The sequence below is a fragment of the Musca autumnalis genome, unplaced genomic scaffold, assembly GCF_047663935.1.
Source record: "Musca autumnalis isolate F117 unplaced genomic scaffold, ASM4766393v1 scaffold_230, whole genome shotgun sequence".
Taxonomy (NCBI): Eukaryota; Metazoa; Arthropoda; class Insecta; order Diptera; family Muscidae; genus Musca; species Musca autumnalis.
This window is the reverse complement of record NW_027411790.1, coordinates 16,884-37,849: the sequence shown is the minus strand read 5'-3', so window position 1 is coordinate 37,849 and position 20,966 is coordinate 16,884. Positions and strand designations below refer to the sequence as shown.

Sequence of the window (20,966 nt, the reverse complement as noted above, 5' to 3'; positions counted from 1 at the left end):
GTTATGCTTTTTTACGATCAAGAATTTGTCCTCAAACGATAGTTTAGTAAACTTAGGGCAGAGACGCAGAACATGTCCCTGATTAGGACAATTGGGGCAAGTGTTTGTCAACAAATTTGTGGATCGAAGGGATAATATATTCTTGGATTTATGTACCGACAACAATTTATTGGAGGATCTTGATGGAGCAACATTCGTAGTTGATGATTTTGTGACTTGATTTCCGTACAAGTTTTGGACACACATCAGTGTTTGTATCCTCTCTGTGAGGAAAGCATCTAAGTCTTTCCAAGAAGGCAAAGACGACTTGTTTTTGATACTTTGCTCCCACAGAGTCAAAGTTAACCTTGGCAACCTTTGCAAACAAATATAAACAACTATTGGATCCCAATGATCCGTAATGACGTCATAGACGGCCATTGCAGCGAGGCAACTATTAATCCCTCGCTGGATTGTTTTCAAACCCGAAACTGTTTCGCGAGGTGAAGTGGGAATATCAAACAAGGTTTTGATATAGTTGTTCACCACGATGCGCTTATTGTCATACGCATCCGACAAAGCTTTCCACGCTAAAGGGAAACTACAATTGGTGAGTGGAAATCTCGAAACGATTTCGCGAGCCTCACCGGAGGTTTTCTGCACTAAATAGCAGAGGCGCTTAACGTCTGACAGACGTGAATTTTCAACAAATAGGGTGGTGAAAATATCCCTAAACGAGGGCCAAGACATGAAGTCTCCACTAAACACATCGATATCAAGGGGTGGCAACAAGAAGCTATGAGTACCGACAGGGTCACTAGGGCAATTGCATGTACTGCAAGAAGTTTCAGGTGGAGCAGGTACGGAGGGAGAAGTAGACTGCACAGGAACAGGTAAGACAGTTGTGTCCAATAATAGATTAGATGGGGGTGCTACTGGAGGAACATTCAACAAAACACTAGGTGGAGAACTCTTATGCAAACTAGAATTGAGAGGAGGTAGTAAGACTGGTGGAACTATAGCAGGTGAAAGAATTTCAGTGCCTGAAGACTTAAGGCGTTTAAGATGTTTGTCAATGTTAGACAAACAGCGGATATAGGCCATGTAGTATGTACCATATTTTTCCTCAACGACATCAAAAACATCAGCCTGTGCAGTCTCGGATGTCGTGAGGTAGTTTTTGCACTCATCATAAGCGCACTTGACTTTGTGCCACAATTTTTGAAATTCTGAATTGCGAATTTCGAGAGTGAAGACATTATATGTGGACTCATCAATCCGTTCAAAGGATGCTACAAATTTCAAAAATATCTCCGAAGCTCTAACAAAACGAGTGTGTGGGGTGACTGACATTTCGGAGTTTAAATGCACAAATCAGCGAAAATCTACAATTGAATATGCAAAGAATGTTGTAAAAAGGATATTCAGTTGAAGCACAAATTGCTATAGCTCAAAGGAAATAAGGTATATCCACAAAAAAACCTCCAAATTTCTACGAATTCCACAGAAAAATAGCAAGGTGTGGTGATATTTGAAATTAAAGTAGGGTGATATAGGAGAAAATTTAAAGAAACTTCCTCAGGGCGAACAAGAACTACTTTAATTTGGTGAAATTGCAAAAAAATCCCAAATATATGAGATTGTATATGGTAATACAAAGTGTAGGGTGTATGTTGAGGTGAACTATGTCAATGATAGGGTGTATTTGTTGAAATTCCAACGACAAATAAGGTATTTGTACGAAAAAGAAATATTTGCCCAAGAAAATCAACGCAGATAAAATGATTTGTAAGAAATATATCTTATCTGGTTGACACGTTGGTGCAAGATATGCCAAAAGTAGGGTGTATTTGTCCAAAAATACCAAATTCCCTACGGAAAGTCAAACAATTTTCCAAAATTTGTAAGTAAAAACTCCAAAAACAATATAAAATGCCGAAAAATAAATAATTTTCACGTATGTTCTCTACTAGAAATATGTGGAATAAATGTCGAGTGTAGGGTGAATTTGTCCAAAAATTCCAAAAACCCTACTACCGATTAATTAAATTTCAAAAAATTATCGAAAAATAATTTTCAAAATTAATTATTAAAAAAAAACAATTTGCTGTTTTACCCCACTGTGCTATTTGTACTATCTTACCCCACTGTGCTAACCACACAAGCGACGCTAGCAGAGAAATGGACATGTGTAAGCAGCGAAGCTCCCACTAAAGAACAGACGTTGCAAACGACCAAGCAAGTGAGTGCTGAGGATCAGCAGCGGTTTTCTAAGGAACGCTTAAAAGGGCGCGAAAGTTGTTGGTAGAATTACCATGTAATTTCTCAAATTAGAATAAATACCTGACCGACAAAGGTAAGAGAATAGAAAAACGAATGTGTTTTGTTGGTGATGGACGATCTATACAACAACGAAATCAAATGCAGAGAATTTGGATGGTGCGTTGTATTGTAAATTTGGCAGTGCAAATTTTCAAAGGGTTTTAAGTAAACCGAGGGGGAAAACAACGCCAAATATTTTTGCTTGGCGAGGATCGCAACAACAAAATAAACCAAACGACAATATGTATATGAAGTGTAACAATGTGTGTTATGTTGTTGGTGTAAATTTGCCAATGCAAATTCTCAACAGAAGGGCTTCGTTAGAAAAACCCTGGGGAATAACAACAACAATCGGTGCAATGAGAGTTATTATTTACCGATTGGAGATTAGATGAGTTTTGTTTTTGTAAATATCACAGCGAATTCTCACTAAAGGTATCGGCCTTTCAAATGAGATCAACAACTAAACGAGTTGAGTGATATTATGAAGAAAAACGAAGAAGTTTTGTATGATCAACGTGACGTAGGGTGATCAGTACAACAAAATAAAACTAGCAACAACTAGGGTTTCAAATGGAGGAACGAAATAATTAACACACGTAGTGTTCGGGTGACGTAGGAGATGGAAGATACCAAGGAACGGTCCTGACCGGTTTTAACATGGCAAAGCCCAGGATTTATCTTGGTCCCTCTTTCATCTCAAGTGGACACTGACCTCCCCGTGGTGTCACCTGGGGAACTGCCTTTAACACCCGTTAAAGGTAGTAAGCTAACATGTGCCGCGCGTTCACCCATAAGAACGTTAAAAACTTGGGTTTGGGCCTTTCAGCCTACTATGAAAAAACGAAAGAAAAGAAAAACAAACCCCTCTAAAGTTGACGAACCCCGCAAACGTTTTAAGGACCATGATCTGCGAATCTGCACCTGGAATGTTCGCACTCTTTATAGAGAAGGTGCAGTCTTCGCATTGGCAGACGTACTTGGAAAGTACAAAGCCGATATTACTGCCATACAGGAAATACGATGGACTGGGAAAGATGTCACAACAACACCTAAAGGTGACGCACTGTATTATAGCTGCCATGACACAAAGCATGAGTTTGGTTGCGGTTTTGTAGTTGGTCGGAGGTTAAAACATCTGGTCTCCAGCTTCACCCCAGTGAATGAAAGACTTGCTACAATTCGATTTAAAGCAAAATTCTTCAACATCAGCTTTTTCTGCGCTCATGCCCCAACCGAAGACAAGGACGAACAGACCAAAGATATATTCTACGAGAGCTTAGAAAAAACATATGACCGTTGTCCTGCCCATGACATTAAAATTGTTCGAGGCGATTTTAATGCCAAAATTGGAAAGGAGAATATCTTTGGACAAACAGTTGGGAAATTCAGTCTACATAGTGAAACATCAGACAATGGAATGAGGCTGATAGACTTCGCAGCGGCAAAAAACATGGTAGTTAGCAGTACCAGATTTAAGCATCTCGATATTCATAAGGGCACTTGGCTGTCTTCAGACCAAAGAACAATAAATCAAATTGATCACGTTGTGATAGATGGAAGACATTCATCGAGCGTGTTGGATGTACGATCGTTCCGAGGAGCAAACATAGATTCGGACCATTACCTCGTTGCAGCAAAGGTACAGACACAACACGAAAGTTGGACATCGCCAAGCTGCAAACACAACTGATAGCCACAGCATATTCCACTCAACTGACCCAATTGCTTAATGATAGCGCTTCTCGTCCCGATAACATATCAGCACAATGGCAAAATATTGCCCACTCCATGCAAACAGCCGCAAAATCAGTACTTGGATACCAGAGACCTCCACCAAAGAATCCGTGGTATGACCAGGAGTGCCGTGCTGCTACCGAAGAAAAAAATGCGGCATATAGGGCTACTTTACAATCAGTAGCAACGCGTAGCGCACGAGAGAGGTATCGGGAGAAAAGGAGAGAGGATAAACGTCTTTTCCGCAGGAAAAAGAGAGAAATGGAAAAGAGGGAGTGTGAACAAATGGAGATGTACAGGAGACAGAACGAAGTCCGAAAATTCTACCAAAGAGTGAAGCATCAAACTGATGGCTTTGGTACAGGAATATCCTCCTGTAGAGATCAACAAGGTAATTTGGTAACTGATACAGATAGTGTGCTCAGGATATGGAAAGAACATTTTTCCAAACTGTTGGTATCCGATAGCAGTGAAGACGGCGAAGATACCACAGATCCAATCCCAGATGATGGTATTGAATGTATACCGCCCAGCCAAGATGAGGTAAGGACAGCAATAAACCGGCTGAAGAATAATAAGGCGGCAGGAGCAGATGGCCTACCAGCCGAGCTGTTCAAAACCGGAGGCGACACGCTGATAAGGTGTATGCATCAGCTAGTTAGCACCATATGGCAGGAAGAACGCGTACCCGACGATTGGAACGTGAGCATCCTATGTCCAGTCCACAAGAAGGGTGATAAGACTGTGTGCTCCAATTATAGGGGCATAAGTCTGCTCCCTATTGCATATAAGATAGTATCTGGCATATTGTGTGAGAGACTAAAGCCTATGGTCAATGAAATTATTGGACCCTATCAGTGCGGCTTTAGACCTGGCAAATCCACCATTGACCAGATATTTACCTTGAGACAAATCCTGGAAAAGACCCAAGAAATGCAGATCGACACCTTCCATCTTTTCGTCGATTATAAAGCATCATTCGACAGCCCTATACGTTCAAAGGTGTTCCAAGCTATGTCTGATTTTGGTATTCCTGCAAAGCTCATTCGACTTTGTAGAATGACATTAACTGAGACGAGATCCTCAGTTAAAATTGGAAAGAACCTCTCCGAAGAGTTTACTACCAAAAGAGGTTTCAGACAAGGAGACGGCCTGTCGTGTGTTCTATTAAACATCCTACTGGAAAAGGTCATACGAGACGCGAAGGTCAAAAGAAATGGAACGATATACACGAACAGCCACATGTTACTGGCTTATGCCGACGACATTGACATCATGGGTCGATCGGTAAAAGAAGTAACTGACACCTTTGCAAAAGTCGAAAGAGAATCTGCTAAAGTTGGTCTGGCAGTAAACGGCGTAAAAACCAAGTTGATGGTATCGACGCGTAATATGTCCATAAACACCGCACCATCTGTGAATGTTGGTACCTATAATTTTGAGGTAGTAAAGGACTTCGTCTACCTCGGCACCGCCATAAACACAACAAATAACATCAGTTGTGAAATACGAAGAAGAATAGTGTTGGCTAACAGATGCTACTTTGGGCTGAGTAAGCAGTTTAGGAATAAAGTCACCTCTCGTCAAACAAAAATAGCACTGTACAAAACACAGATACTACCCGTGCTAATGTATGGTTCCGAAGCATGGGTACTTGCCCAAGCAGATAAGGCAGTGCTTTGTGTGTTTGAGAGAAAAATTCTTCGAAAGATCTACGGGCCAATCTGTGTTGACGGCGAATATCGGCGTCGTATGAACATCGAGCTGTATCAACTATACAATGACATCAATATAGTTGAACGAATCGAGATACAACGATTGCGATGGCTAGGCCATGTTATAAGAATGAGTGATGATGAACCCGCTAAAAAGGCGTATAAATACGGGCCGCATGGAGGTTCTCGCAGATCTGGAAGGCCAAAGCTTCGTTGGAGCGAACAAGTGAAACGAGATATCACAAAGCTACATATCCCAGATTGGGAAAATACAGCAGCAAACAGAGAGGATTGGAGATTTTTTCTTAGTTCGGCTTATGGAACAAATGTTCTGTAAAAGGCCAGCTAAGTAAGTAAGTGATGTTAATAGTCGACCAGAGTGATTTTTAGCTACAATTAGGAATTGCAAGGCTAGAAACGACGATTGGAAGTTATGAGTGTTAGTTATTATGGTGAGACCGATTGACTTGGAGCAAATCAAACAAAACTAACAACAACACGTATTTGGATTTGTATGATCACCGCGACATTGGATAATCAGTACAACTACGATTTCAATAAGTTTTGTGTGGACTGTATTGTATGGTGGGGGAATGAAGGCAACGAATTTAATGCACTCGCGTAGGGAGATTGAAATTCGACCAACGATTTATTTTTATATTAATGCTCAAACGAAACGAAAAATACTAACACTCGCGGTAGCTCACTTTTTATGGAAATCTGAGTTTACGTACCTGGTGTTAGTATGGTGATTTGTTGATGTAATTAATGATAGCAATGATATGTGACGTGAGATGGTCCAATGATTTCTCCGCGCAAAGCAACAACAAAAGCTTCAATTCTCGTTCAAGAGAGAGAGAGAGAGCAACAACAATACTGGCGTCTATCTGGCTCGATGCGACCAATGTTTAGGTGAGGGAGGGGAAATCCATAGGCTTCGATAACTCAGTAAAGGAATGATGAGCAGTGGGGGTGAAAAGAATAAAATAAAACAACAAAAGCAGTATCAGTTTAAATATAATAAATGATTGCCGTTTATTGATCGTATTTCTTTTCAAACAACAACAAAGATTACCTTCTGTAATCTGGGGTGGCGACAGAGGCCTGTTAATATACAACAAAGGATTACCAATTGTAATCTGTGGTGGCGACAGAGGCCGGTTAGTAAACGCGAAGACGTTTGGGTTACTACGCGAAGTTAACTATTCAACGGTTGATCGACAAGTGAACGCAGAGGTTCTTGCAATCGCAGAGGATTGCAGCGATCGCAGAGGATCTGAGTCGATTTATACTACTACATTTACATATTCCAATGAGAGAAAACTCAACAACCACCGCTCGTTAGCATCAACACTCTACGGTCTCCGCAGAGGGAACTTGCTGAGGTGATGCACGATGATGTCAATCAGCATCCGTGATCGACTGAGCTCGGGAAGTTGAGCTGGAATGTATCAAACCTAAACAGTTACCGTACGAAAATTTTTTCCCAACATTTTTGAAATTTTGTGGGGGAGGTACCTGAAGGAGTGGACCGATATGCCTTATCTTCGAACTTAAAATATGTGTGGACAAAATATTACTAAGGCCAAATTTTGGGCCCAATCGCCAGATCAGTTCGAGAGTTATCTTGCGCTCTAACCACCTCACACGGTGTCATAGGGGTTTTGTGCAACTTTCAGGCTATTTTCTCAGGAAGTATGGACTTGCCCTTGATGAAGCTTGTACCGTCGTATGGGGGGGCAGTGAATACAAGTTGCTAAAACAAAAATCAAAGCCATTCGAGAGCAGGTCCTAAACTAAACTTATCCGAAATTTTGTGTGGGAGGTACCCGAAGGAGTGTACCGATTGAGTCCATATTGAAACCTCATCTATGTCTGATAGTCATTTCGCGATTTGCAAAGTATGGAACTAATCGGTTACTTCCTTCAAAAGTTATCGTACGTACAAATTTTCTGAACATTTTCGAACTTTTGTGGGGGAGGTACCGGAAGGAGTGGACCGATATAACCCATCTTCGAACTTAAACTAAGTTTGGGCAAAATATTACGAAAGCCAAATTTTGGACCGAATCGGTTGATCCGTTCTAAAGTTATCGTGCGCTTCAGCCAGACAGACAGACTGACGGACGGACATTGCTCAATCGACTCCAAATAGTCTGAAACACATTTCGTCCAAACATACTTGCGGTCAAAAACCATTATTTCGATGAGGCACATTTTGCCCGTATGAAAATGTATATACCCTCGTTAGCATAAATGCTGAGGTATAAAAACATCTTCGATGATTTTTTCTTTAGGAAAATTTATTTTCCATGAACTTTTCAATAGGAAAAATTATCTCCGATGTCCTCCTCTATAGAAAAATGTATCTCTGATAACCTTCCCACTGACAGACATATAGGTAAGTGACATATACAGGTAAGTGTATATGATGACCTTCGATGACCTTTTTTCTATAAGTCATCTTCGATGAATTTTTCTATAAGAAAAGTCATCTTCGGTGATTCTTACATCATAACCTTTTCTATAAGAAAAGTCATCTTCAATGACCTTTTCTATAAAAAGTCATCTTCGATGAATTTTTCTATAAGAAAAGTCATCTTCGGTGATTCTTACATCATAACCTTTTCTATAAGAAAAGTCATCTTCAATGACCTTTTCTGTAAGAAAAGTCGTCTTCGATGATGAACTTTTCTATAAGAAAAGTCATCTTCGACGACCTTTTCTATAAGAAAGATCACATTCGATGACTTTTTCTATAACAAAAGTCATCTTCGATGACCTTTTTTATAAGAAGTCATCTTTGATGACATTTTCGATAAGAAGTCATCTTCGATGAATTTTTCTATTAGAAAAGTCATCTTCAATGACCTTTTCTATAAGAAAAGTCGTCTTCGATGACCTTTTTGTTATCGACGATGAACTTCTCTATGAAAAGAGTCATCTTAGATGACCTTTTCTATAAGAAAATTTATCAGCAATGATCTTGAATAAGAAAAGTCATTTTCGAAAAAGTCATTTTCATTGATTTTCGATTAACTTTTCTATAGGAAAAGTCATCTTCGATTACGTATTCAATAGGAAAAGTCAACTCGATTAGTTTTTTCTGTAGAAAAACTCATCTTCTCTTCATCTTATAGGAAAGTTTTTCCTCGAAAATTCATTTTCACCCTCATAGTATTGCTTTTAAGGACTTCCATTCGTTGAAAACGCTGTTCTTTGATATTCGGCTACTGTTGGCTTTTGACCATCGCTGTTTATTTTGATACGGGTAATATAATTTTTTAATACAATTGAATTAATTGAATAAATATCAAAAACAGAAAATACACCTTCCACACAGGCAAAGAATATGGAGACACTTGATGCCTCTTCATTCCATTGTACCATCTTTATGCAGAAAACAAAGAGAAGAGGAGCAAACACAGGAGCATCGTCCTTTAGAATATTTTCTTATTAACACTGAAGTACCATTTGCAGTTGTGGTCTGCAAATACAAATGTATTATCTTTATGGTCGGTATGACTTGGCTGTGCCGTATGACTTGACTACATGGATGGCCGGTTGGGATGGTAACCACAGCCGTAGCATAAAACTTTGTTACTGTCGTGCCAACATCACCACCACTACTGCACTCTGGCTGTATGTATGTGTGTGCGTATTTAATGTGGTTGCTGGTATCGACATGGTGAACATGGCTGGAAACAAACATTAATTGTGTTTAAAAGGAAATGCAAGGAAGATCTGCGTAGCACAAACAAACACAGACATACATACATTTACGCACAAATGGGCCAGCATAAACGATATAAAGAACAGAATTGTGCTTAGTGTGGTCCTGGTGGTTTACATTTCTCTTTTTCCTGATTCTCTTTCCAGCATAACAATGAGTCGCAGTAATGAAATTAACAGCCATCTTGTGCAAACACAGAGAAATGTTGGTGAAAGGGTTTCTGGGTAAAAGGGATAACAAATGCAAGGGCTAGCTACTGATACCCCTAACTGGATACGAGACACTCCCAAGTAATAAAGTAAACCAGTATGGCGAATATACTTGCATGCTTCTTTTTCTGCTTCTTCTGAAGTATGAATACCATATCCTGGTATGGTTACCAGCACCACAACACACGCATAGAATTTGTCCTTTTGTCTATGTGTGCGAGAAAATGCAATTGACTGCTGTTTGTATTTGTGTTTTAGAAAAAAATGTGCATGCTTGCCTTTTGCAGTTTATTTAAAAGCCAGAATGCCCTTGCATCACCAAAGTTAGAGCCGGGGGTTAATTTATACATGATAGCAAAGCTAAATTTCATGGTTTTGCGGTCCGAGTTTATTTAGGTTAAAATGCAAAGGCGCATTCACTCTATTTAATTTGAACAAAGCAGGAGTGGAACTGGGAACCGGAATGAGAAGAATTCTAAACATAAAAATTTGGTGTAGTAAACAGGAGGAAAGCGTTTTTGTTAGTATTGGGAGATTATATTTATTCTGTTATGGCTTAAAAGATCATAGACAAATTATCGTATAGACAAGGAAATACTCATGTTATGTGCTGTCAACCGACTCAAACAATGGGAAAAGTCATCTCCGATGAACTTTCCAAGTGGAAAAGTTTCTAATGGGAAAAGTCATTTCCGATGAACTTTTCTATAGGAAAGGTCATTTCCGATGAATTTTCCAATGGGAAAAGTCATCTCCGATGAACTTTCAAATAGGAAATTTCATATCCGATGAACTTTCCAATGGGAAAAGTTATCTCCGATGAACTTTTCAATGGGAAAAGTCATCTCCGTTGAACTTTCCAATTGGAAAAGTCATCTCCGTTGAACTTTCCAATGGGAAAAGTCATATTCGATGAATTTTCCAATGGGAAAAGTCATCTCCGATTAACTATCAAATAGGAAAATTCATATACGATGAACTTTCCAATGTGAAAAGTTATCTCCGATGAACTTTCCAATGGGAAAAGTCATCTCCGATGAACTTTCCAAGTGGAAAAGTTTCCAATGGGAAAAGTCATTTTCGATGAACTTTTCTATAGGAAAGATCATTTCCGATGAATTTTCCAATGGGAAAAGTCATCTCCGATGAACTTTCAAATAGGAAAATTTATATCCGAAGAACTTTCTAATGGGAAAAGTTATCTCCGATGAACTTTCCAATGGGAAAACTCATCTCCGATGAACTTTCCAAGTGGAAAAGTTTCCAATGGGAAAAGTCATTTCCGATGAACTTTTCTATAGGAAAGGTCATTTCCGATGAATTTTCCAATGGGAAAAGTCATCTCCGATGAACTTTCAAATAGGAAAATTCATAACCGAAGAACTTTCCAATGGGAAAATTTATCTCCGATGAACTTTCCAATGGAAACAGTCATCTCCGATAATCTTTCCAATTGGAAAAGTCATCTCCGATGAACTTTTCTTTAGGAAAAGTTATCTCCGATGAACTTTTCTAGAGGAAAAGTTATCTCCGATGAACTTTTCTAGAGGAAAAGTCATTTCCGACGAACTTTTCTAGAGGAAAAGTCATCTCCGAGGAAAAGTCATCTTCAATGAACTTTTCTAGAGGAGAAGTTATCTCCGATGAACTTTTGTAGAGGAAATGTCATCTCCGATGAACTTTCCTAGAGGAAACTACTTTTCTAGAGGAAAAGTCATCTCCGATGAACTTTTTAAAAGAAAAGACATCTCCTATGAATTTTTCTAGAGGAAAAGTCATCTCCGATGAACTTTCCTATAAGAAAAGTCATTTTCGATGAACTTTTCTAGAGGAAAAGTCATATCATCTCTGATGAACTTTTCTATAGGAAAAGTCATCTCCGATGAACTTTTCTATAGGAAAAGTCATCTCCGATGAACTTTTCTATAGGAAAAGTCATTTCCGATGGACTTTTCTAGAGGAAAAGTAATCTCCGATGAACTTTTTTATAAGAAAAGTCATCTCCGATGAATTTTTTTATAGAAAAGTCATCTCCGATGAACTTTTCTATAGTAAAAGCCATCTTCTATGAACTTTTCTTAGGAAAGGTCATCTCCGATGAACTTTTCTAGAGGAAAAGTCATCTCCGATGAACTTTTCTAGAGGAAAAGTCATCTCCGATGAACTTTTCTAGAGGAAAAGTCATCTCCGATGAATTTTTCTAGAGGACAAGTCATCTCCGATGAACTTTTCTATAGGAAAATCATCTCCGATGAACTTTTCTATAGTAAAAGTCATCCTTTATGAACTTTTCTTAGGAAAAATCATCTCCGATGAACTTTTCTAGAGGAAAAGTCATCTCCGATGAACTTTTCTAGAGGAAAAGTCATCTCCGATGAATTTTTCTATAGGAAAAGTCATCTTCGATGAACTTTTCTATAGTAAAAGTCATCCTTTATGAACTTTTCTTAGGAAAAATCATCTCCGATGAATTTTTCTATAGGAAAAGTCATCTTCGATGAACTTTTCTATAGTAAAAGACATCTTTTATGAACTTTTCTTAGGAAAAGTCATCTCCGATGAACTTTTCTAGAGGAAAAGTCATCTCCGATGAACATTTCTAGAGGAAAAGTCATCTCCGATGAATTTTTCTAGAGGACAAGTCATCTCCGATGAATTTTTCTATAGGAAAATCATCTCCGATGAACTTTTCTATAGTAAAAGTCATCCTTTATGAACTTTTCTTAGGAAAAATCATCTCCGATGAACTTTCCAATGGGAAAAGTCATTTCCGATGAATTTTACAATGGGAAAAGTCATCTCCGATGAACTTCGCAATGGCAAAAGTCATCTCTATAGGAAAAGTCGTCTCCAATGAACTTTTCTATAGGAAAAGCCACCTCCGATGAACTTTTCTATAGGAAGAGACATCTCCGATGAACTTTTCTATTGGAAAAACCATCTCCGATGAACTTTTCTATTGGAAAAACCATCTCCGATGAACTTTTCTATAGGAAAGGCATCTCCGATGAACTTTTCTATCGGAAAACCATCTCCGATGAACTTTTCTATAGGAAAAGCCATCTCCGATGAACTTTTCTATAGGAAAAGCCATCTCCGAAGAACTTTTCTATAGGAAAAGCCATCTCTGAAGAACTTTCCTATGGGAAAATTCATCTCCGATGAAATCTTTCCTATAGGAAAGATCTTCCCTTTGTATAAACAATTATTGAAAAAAATTGTAAAAAAAAACTATTTTGATATGAGAGAAGTCTGTTTCGAAAAAAACAAAATTTTTATTTTGTAAATTGAATTTCTCTAACTTTCCAATTTTTAACCAACATCCCATAGTATAACAAATATCTTACTTAAAACTTAAACTAACTCCTGTTCTGTTCTCTGCCAACTCTTTAACAACTCAAAACAATGACAAAACTTGCAACAGTTTGAAAATATAAATGGATTTTTCATGTAGCAATTGTTTCTCATTGTTCTCATTGTCTTAATGTGTGTCGCTCACTGGCTTTGTTGCTGCAACAAAACTCGACAGCAGCACTACTTTTTATATTATACATATTTCCATTTTCCATTTATTGTGACATGAAATTTCGTAAAATTAAAGAAATCCATCTGAACATTACTCACCACTTCATCTGAGTCATCATAACAATCTATCACCATCACATTTCCATTTATTGTGAATGCAGCAACCACTTGAACAGGTAAATTCATGAGCACAACATGACACCTTGGCGCAATTCTTTTCATCCGACCCATCACCACCATCGTCATCGTGATCGCATATCCAACGTTTTTGTATGCAACGTCCTTTGCTGCAGATGAACTCATCAGAGCGACAGGTATCATCTGTAAGAGTGTTGGTTTTTTAATTTGTATTGCGGGGTAAATGATTAATTAAAAAATTCACAGAGTGGTGAGGGAGAGAGTGGGAATAAAAAGAACATTTAATATTAGAAATCACTGGGGAATGAATTGTCTTCATTAAGATTAGTTTTTCTATAGTATGTCTGCAGAGTATTGTTGTATTTAAAGGAAAGAGATTGGAAATTGTGTTAAAAAATGATGTAAAAACAAGACACATTTTGTTAATTTGTAACTTAATCTCAAAATATGAACTGGATTAATAAAATTTTAATAAAAATTTAAAAGAGTATATGTACGCTTGGTTTACAATTACAAGGATAAGCTTAAGACAATATTAATTGCTTAAGCTTCTTCTACAATTACAAGGGTAAGCTTACAAACAACGGTTCCGTTTCGATTATACTATAATTATGACATAAGCTTTTAACAACAAATTTCTCAAGACTTTTATAAGCTTAAGCCTTATGTTGGTAAGGTTATTATGATATAATTCTCAAGCTTTTTTGGTTTATTGGGATGGCTCTCACACAATGACACCCCCAAAAGTTAGCAAGAGAAAAATATGTTGGCTACCATTATTCTAACCGAACCAAATATATATTTGGAATAATATTTTAACAATAAGTTTTTCTATTTGTTGTTGCTATACTATGCAATTTATAAAGCCAAGGTTTATAATGTTGGTTTCACATTTTTACACGTTGTCTAGATTCTGTACGTATTTTTAATTTATTCTTTGGAGGTTTATATGGACTCTGTGGCAGTATAACTTAGATTTGATTTTTTTGATTTTCCGCGATAATAAAAACAAATTTTAGAAATTATGGTGCGTCTACGGATGGATATCAAATGCTGTTACTGATATATGCATACATTTTCTCAATACAACAAATAAGAAATTTTAAAATATTTTTTCATTATAAGACAATAAAAACCGCTATAACATTTGCGCGCTTCGGTCAATTTTTGAACTCAAACAGGTTTGAAACCAGAATTTTTTCATTAACCTATATATCAGAAATCGTAGATGTGCTAGCCAAAAAGTAGACAAAACATTTTTAAATTTTTTTCAAATGGAATCGTTAAGAAAATTTGGGTTTTACCATATACCCTCGTTAGCATAGATGCTAAGGGTATAAAAATGGTAATACCTACGAAAATGTCATAGAGGCCAATCTTGTAGAGAATTTTTACAGCTAAAACGTTTGCTCTAATCCCATTTCAATAGGACTTGTGGTTTCCAAGCAAAATCGTGAAAACCTAAAAAACCCTAAAAAATTAAATTTGGATACTTTTCCCACAAAGGTTATGGTCCATTTTACACGCTAAGTACTATCCGATAATTATTCAACAATTATTGGCACTAACCTTGACCAAAATTATTACCTCGTGCAAACATTTGTCGGCATTGAACTATAACTGCGATCTCTAGCGTGATTAAGGTTACACTACCAACAATTAAAACTGAGGATCCCTGAATATGACGGACTGTAACTCTGTGTTCTGATCACGTACATCAACATAATATAACTTACATTGGTTTAATATAGTTTCCACTGACAACTTTCAATTTTCACACAAAAGTCCATTTAACCTGCTAAATATTATCTGATTATTACGTTAAATAACAAGCTACTTCTTTGTCGTAAACCCAAACCTTGCTTAAAATTTCGCGCCATTGCGATCCGCTACAAAATTGTATACAAATTTTGTTTCACTCCCTTAATATTTCACGATCATCACCAAAAACTGGTCTGAAAGCGACCTCCATATAAAATTTCGTCGAGATTGCTTCATATTTGCGGCCTGTAGCGTGCATACAATTTTTAATGAACGGACAGACGGATGGGTGGAGACACATCTCAAAATCGCTTTATTTCATCGCGATATTATTTTTGATATACTGCATGGTGTTACATGAATTTTTCGAAAAACAAACTTTCAGGTTGTGGTGTAGGGTATACAAATTAGAAAATTCCATAGGCAATTAACACAAACCTTCTTATATGTTGCATTTTGAAGAAGGCATACATACGTAAAAATCGAAATATGTACGTATGTATGTATTAGGCCGTTTCAATTTGAAAACCTTAATGGGCGCGTCTCGTTTCTTATTCCTGGGATTGTACTAAGCAAAAAAGTCCACTAGTGCTTATGTCTACGGTGAAAATCGAGCCTGTCGATTTTGACTTGAAGTTTTTTATTCACGTTTTGTGGAGATTTTGGTATACAGCCAAACCATTGAGATTTTCGATCCAACACTAATACATAAATTGTAGCCAAGACAATAATTAGGAACTCTGTAGTACGTCGTAAATCATTGGAACGCTCCTTCAGGTAGTTTCCACCTTGAGACAGTGCACATTTTTCATTTATGGAAATTTTCTGAAATATTTGCACTGTCTTAAGGCCAAAACTGCCTGAAGGAGCATTCCAATGCTCTATGATTAATTATTGTCTTGGCTTCAATTTTTTGTCTTAATGTTTGATCAAAAATCTCAATAGTTTGGCTGTTATAGATTTGCAATCGTGTTCTTGTGTTTTATTTTTTTCAGTTAGTCTTTTCTTATCATCTTCTTTTTAAATCTTTTAAAATTTTGATTGATTCGTCATAGTTGTTTGGAATTTTTGTTTAAAAAAAATTATTTTCAGCTGAGGTTAGAATCTTCAATGGGACTTCTTCAATTTCTTGTTTATTGACTGGCTGCTTTAATATTCTTCAGCTCCCTCACCTTCATAATCACCGGAATCCATACCGACATCCTCGTAATCCTTTTCGAGGGCAGCCAAATCTTCACGGGCTTCGGAGAATTCATCTTCTTTCATACCCTCACCGACGTACCAATGACGAAAGCACGCTTGGCGTACATCAAATCGAAATTATGATAGAGACGAGCCTAAGCTTCGGCGACAGCAGTGGTGTTGGACAACATGCAGACGGCACGTTGTACCTTGGCCAAATCACCACCGGGCACAACAGTGGGTGGTTGGTAGTTAATACCGACCTTGAAACCTGTGGGATACCAGTCAACGAATTGAATGGTGCGCTTGGTCTTAATGGTGGCAATGGCGGCATTGACATCCTTGGACACAAGTTTTTGACCATCTGGTTGGCGGGTCCAGTAATTTCGGCAACGGACAATTGTTCATGGTAGGCTTTTTCGGCCGAGATGACGGGGACATAGATGACCAAGGGGAAATGGATACATGGGTAGGGAACCAAGTTAGTTTGGAATTCAGTCAAATCAACGTTGAGGGCACCATCGAAGCACAACGAACCAGTGATGGAGGATACAATTTGAGCGATCAAACGATTTAAGTTGGTGTATGTGGGACGCTCAATGTCCAAGTTACGACGGCAAATGTCGTAGATGGCTTCATTGTCGACCATGAAGGCGCAGTCAAAGTGTTCAACCACAGCAGTCGAGACTTGGGGAGCTGGATAGATGGCGAATTCCAATTTGGATTTCTTGTCATAATCGACATACAAACGTTCCATCAACAAGGAGTTGAAGGATTGGAAGATCAAGAAACCTTGGAGACCGGTACATTGATCAGCCAATTTACGTATACAGCCCAAGACCAAGTCGACGAGCGTAGTTGTTGGTAGCGTCTTCCTTACCAGTGATCAGGGTTCAGGGTGGAACAATTGACGGTAGGTGCCGGTACGGACTTCATCGACTACAGTGGGTTGCAAATCAACGAAGACGGCACGGGGTATATGTTTGTCAGCGTCAGTTTCACTGAAGAAGGTGTTGAAAGAATCATCACCACCACCGACAGTCTTATCAGAAGGCATTTGAACATCAGGTTGGATGCCATGTTCCAAGCAGTACAATTCCCAGCAGGCGTTACCAATTTGGACACCAGCTTGACCGACATGGATAGAGGTACATTCACGCATTTTGAGCTTTCGTTTTTTTAACAACTACACACAGAAAGTATCAAATTAAAGTTTGTTTTTACGTCTCAAGTTCTAGACAAAATTCCGTCAGACATTCCAAATTTCATCATAATTGGACAGATATAGAGTGTTTGGTGCAGCAAATAGGTGAAATCGGGCGAAAATATATATGGGAGCTATATTCAGATCTGAACCGATTTCGACATAATATGACACACTTATTACTAGACCGTGTTCAGTCACGCAATCCAAATTTTATCAAAATTGGACAGATATAGGGTGTTTGGTTCAGCAATTACGTCAAATTGGCCGAAAATATATATGGGAGCTATATCCAAATCTGAACCGATTTCGATGAAATTTGGCACATTTATTTTTAGACTGAATTCAGTCACACGTTCTGTATTTCATCGAAATCAAACATATATAGCGTGTTTGGTGCAGCAAATACCTCAAATCGGCCGAAATTATACATGGGAGCTATATCCAAATCTGAACCGATTTCGATGAGATTTGGCACATTTATTTTTAAACCGAATTCAGTCACACTTCCCAAATTTCATCAAAATTGGACCTATATAGCGTGTTTGGTGTAGCAAATACGTCAAATCGGACGAAAATATATATGGGAACTATATCCAAATCTGAGCCGATTTCGATATAATTCGACACACTTATTTCTAGATCGAGTTCAGTCACACATTCCACATTTCATCAAAATCGGACGTATATAGCGTGTTTGGTGCAGAGAGTACCTCAAATCTACCGAAAATATATATGGGAGCTATATTCAAATTTGAACCGATGTCGATGGAATTTGACACATTTATTTTCAGATCGAATTAAATCACATATTCCAAAATCGGGCGTATATAGCGTGTTTGGTGCAGCAAATACCTAAATCGGCCGAAAGTATATATGAGAGCTATATCCAAATCTGAACCGATTTTCACCAAAAGCAATAGCGTTCTTCCTATAGCAAAAAAAAAAAAAATTATATTCCCCAATTTTCAGCTGAATCGGACAAAAAATGCGACCTGTACGTTGCGAACAAAAATACATGGATAGACGGACGGACGGACATGCACAAATCGACTCAGAAAGTGATTATATGTATATCCCCAAAAGGAACTATGGGTCTATTTCGTTTCCTTTTGTATGTTACATACAAATGCACAAAGACATAATACCCCTTACTACAGTGTGGTGTAGGGTATAAAAACATATCTAAAGTGTACATTGGGACGCACAGAGGGGAAACATAGGTCTAAAGTTGCTCAAAACTCAAAATATGAAAATCGTTTTTTTATGAAAAAAATGTTGATAAACGGCAACAAGACTCTTTTCTACATTTGCTATACCCATCCTCGACTTTGTAAGATTAACCAATCCAATGCAGCAGTCGATTGAACTCAGCCATACTGAAAACAAAAAGTAAATTTTCGAAAACTAAGAAATTAGGTGGACATTAAAATGACATTATTTCCGCCAAAATTTATATTTTTCAAGATTTATTGTTTTTGTACAGTCTCAGAACAAGATTAGCATTTAAAATTTTCAGATTTATTTTACATCTTTGCTCTTTAATAATGGTGATACATATCCTCTTTATAACAATTTTTTATGATAATTTTTTAAGATTACTACAATTTCAATAGTGAAAAAGTCTATTTCCCCGTCGTTTCCCGACCATAGTTTCTTCTAATGTTTTATGCGCTTAAGTCTCAAATATCAGATTCAATCATAAAAAATTGTGCATATTTGCGCCATTCCGAAAAAATCTAATTTTTCTCAACTAAAATATGAAATATTTTAGTATGGAATTGCAAGATTTATTCACACTAAATTTTGCTCCGCCTTATAACAGGGGCTCTTATTTATCAGACTAAACCAACACCTATCAAATATGTCTGCATTATTCAGAAATATTCACGGCTTTTCTCATGTGAATTGAGAAAAATTTAATTTAAGTAAGTTTCAAAAAATAAAATTTGGAATGAAATAAATGTATATGGGACTATAAATACATCTGTACCGATTTGTTTGAAAATTGGCTCAATGTTTTTTGTTGACTAGTTCAGGTTGCATGTGTCAAATTTCAGTGATTTTGGTGCATTTTTATCTCATATCGGATGCGAAGATAAATGGAAGCTGCATCCAAATCTGGACCGATTTTCATTATTTTCTATAGGATTAATCCTTGTACAGAAGATATGCTTTGTGCAAAATTTTATATCAATCCGACTATAAATGAGCTTTCTAGGGCTTTTGATCAAATTTTAACACAACTTTCCCCTCTGTGGGACGGCCCAAAAAACTACAAAGTTTTTTTTTTTTTTGAAACACCTACCCCCTAAATTTTTCCCATTTGATCCAAAAACCTTGTATATGAAATTTTATGGTGATCGGTTAACGTTTATACGTGCCACCAGAGGGATTTTGGTCTCCAAGGTAATTTGTATGTGGCCAAAGGTGCATTTTCACGAAAATTCTCCACAATCCGCATTTGTGGTCCAATCGATGAAAATTTTTAACCAGTTCATTGTTTCGGCTAGTAAACCAATCCTAAAAAAACTGTCAAATTCGGGTCAGATTTTGATACAGCCCTACATACCTATATCGAAATCTGATCCGATTTTCACAATTTTTTGTAGGATTAGTTTTTGAGCCACAACAATAAACTGGTAAAAAATGTTCATCGGTTGGACCATAAATGTGGAGTTTAGATTTTTTTTTAAATGCACCTTTGGCCCCATATAAATTACTATGGAGATAAAGATCCCTGTGGTGGCATGGGTTAACGTTAACCCACCGCCATAAAATGTCATATATACGGTTTTGGGATCAAATGGAAAACAAATTACCTCAAAAAAAACCTTGTCGTTTTTTGGATTGTGTATATGTGTGTTGAATGGGTGTATTGAAACATTTACCGCCTTTTTATGTGTGCGCATGAAACACCCCCAAACTTTAGTTTTGAAAAAATTATTTCTTTGCTTTTGCTTCAAAACAAAAATACAAATTTCAAAAACACACTCGATTTTGGAGGCTTTTTTCATACGATTTCATTTTCTTATCGACATTCATAAACAGGCTGTTATTGTATGTGTAGTACATACAAAGTAAACGAAAAACAAATTTCGAAAATATTTAACAAATACAAATTCTGCATGAAGCCTCATCGGAACCGTCTGAACAATCTTTGCTCTGATCACACATCCAGGCCAGCGGTGAACATGTTTTTATTTCTGCAAAATAAATAAATAAATAAATAAATCAAAGAAATGTGTTTTTAATTTAGATTAGTTTTTAAAATACGAATTTAAAAAAACAAGTAAAAAAGTATTTGCCGACAGAGATATACCCTCAGCCTATGGGAATTGAAAGTTTCATATACCGTCAAATCGAATTTATTTAGGTACTTTTCAGTATTTTGTGGCATTTTTTGGACATTTTAACTTGCGGATGAAAATGTGGATTAGGATTAAAGTTCAAAAGCCTTG

General features: G+C 37.3%; 2 pseudogenes; both read right to left on the bottom strand.

The window, feature by feature from the left end:
- LOC141396320 (low-density lipoprotein receptor-like) overlaps positions 1 to 20,697 on the bottom strand; it is a 72,990-nt pseudogene extending 52,293 nt beyond the window's left edge.
- Positions 16,269 to 17,530, bottom strand: LOC141396321 (tubulin alpha-1 chain-like; annotated as a pseudogene).
- Positions 20,698 to 20,966: the final 269 nt, after the last annotated feature.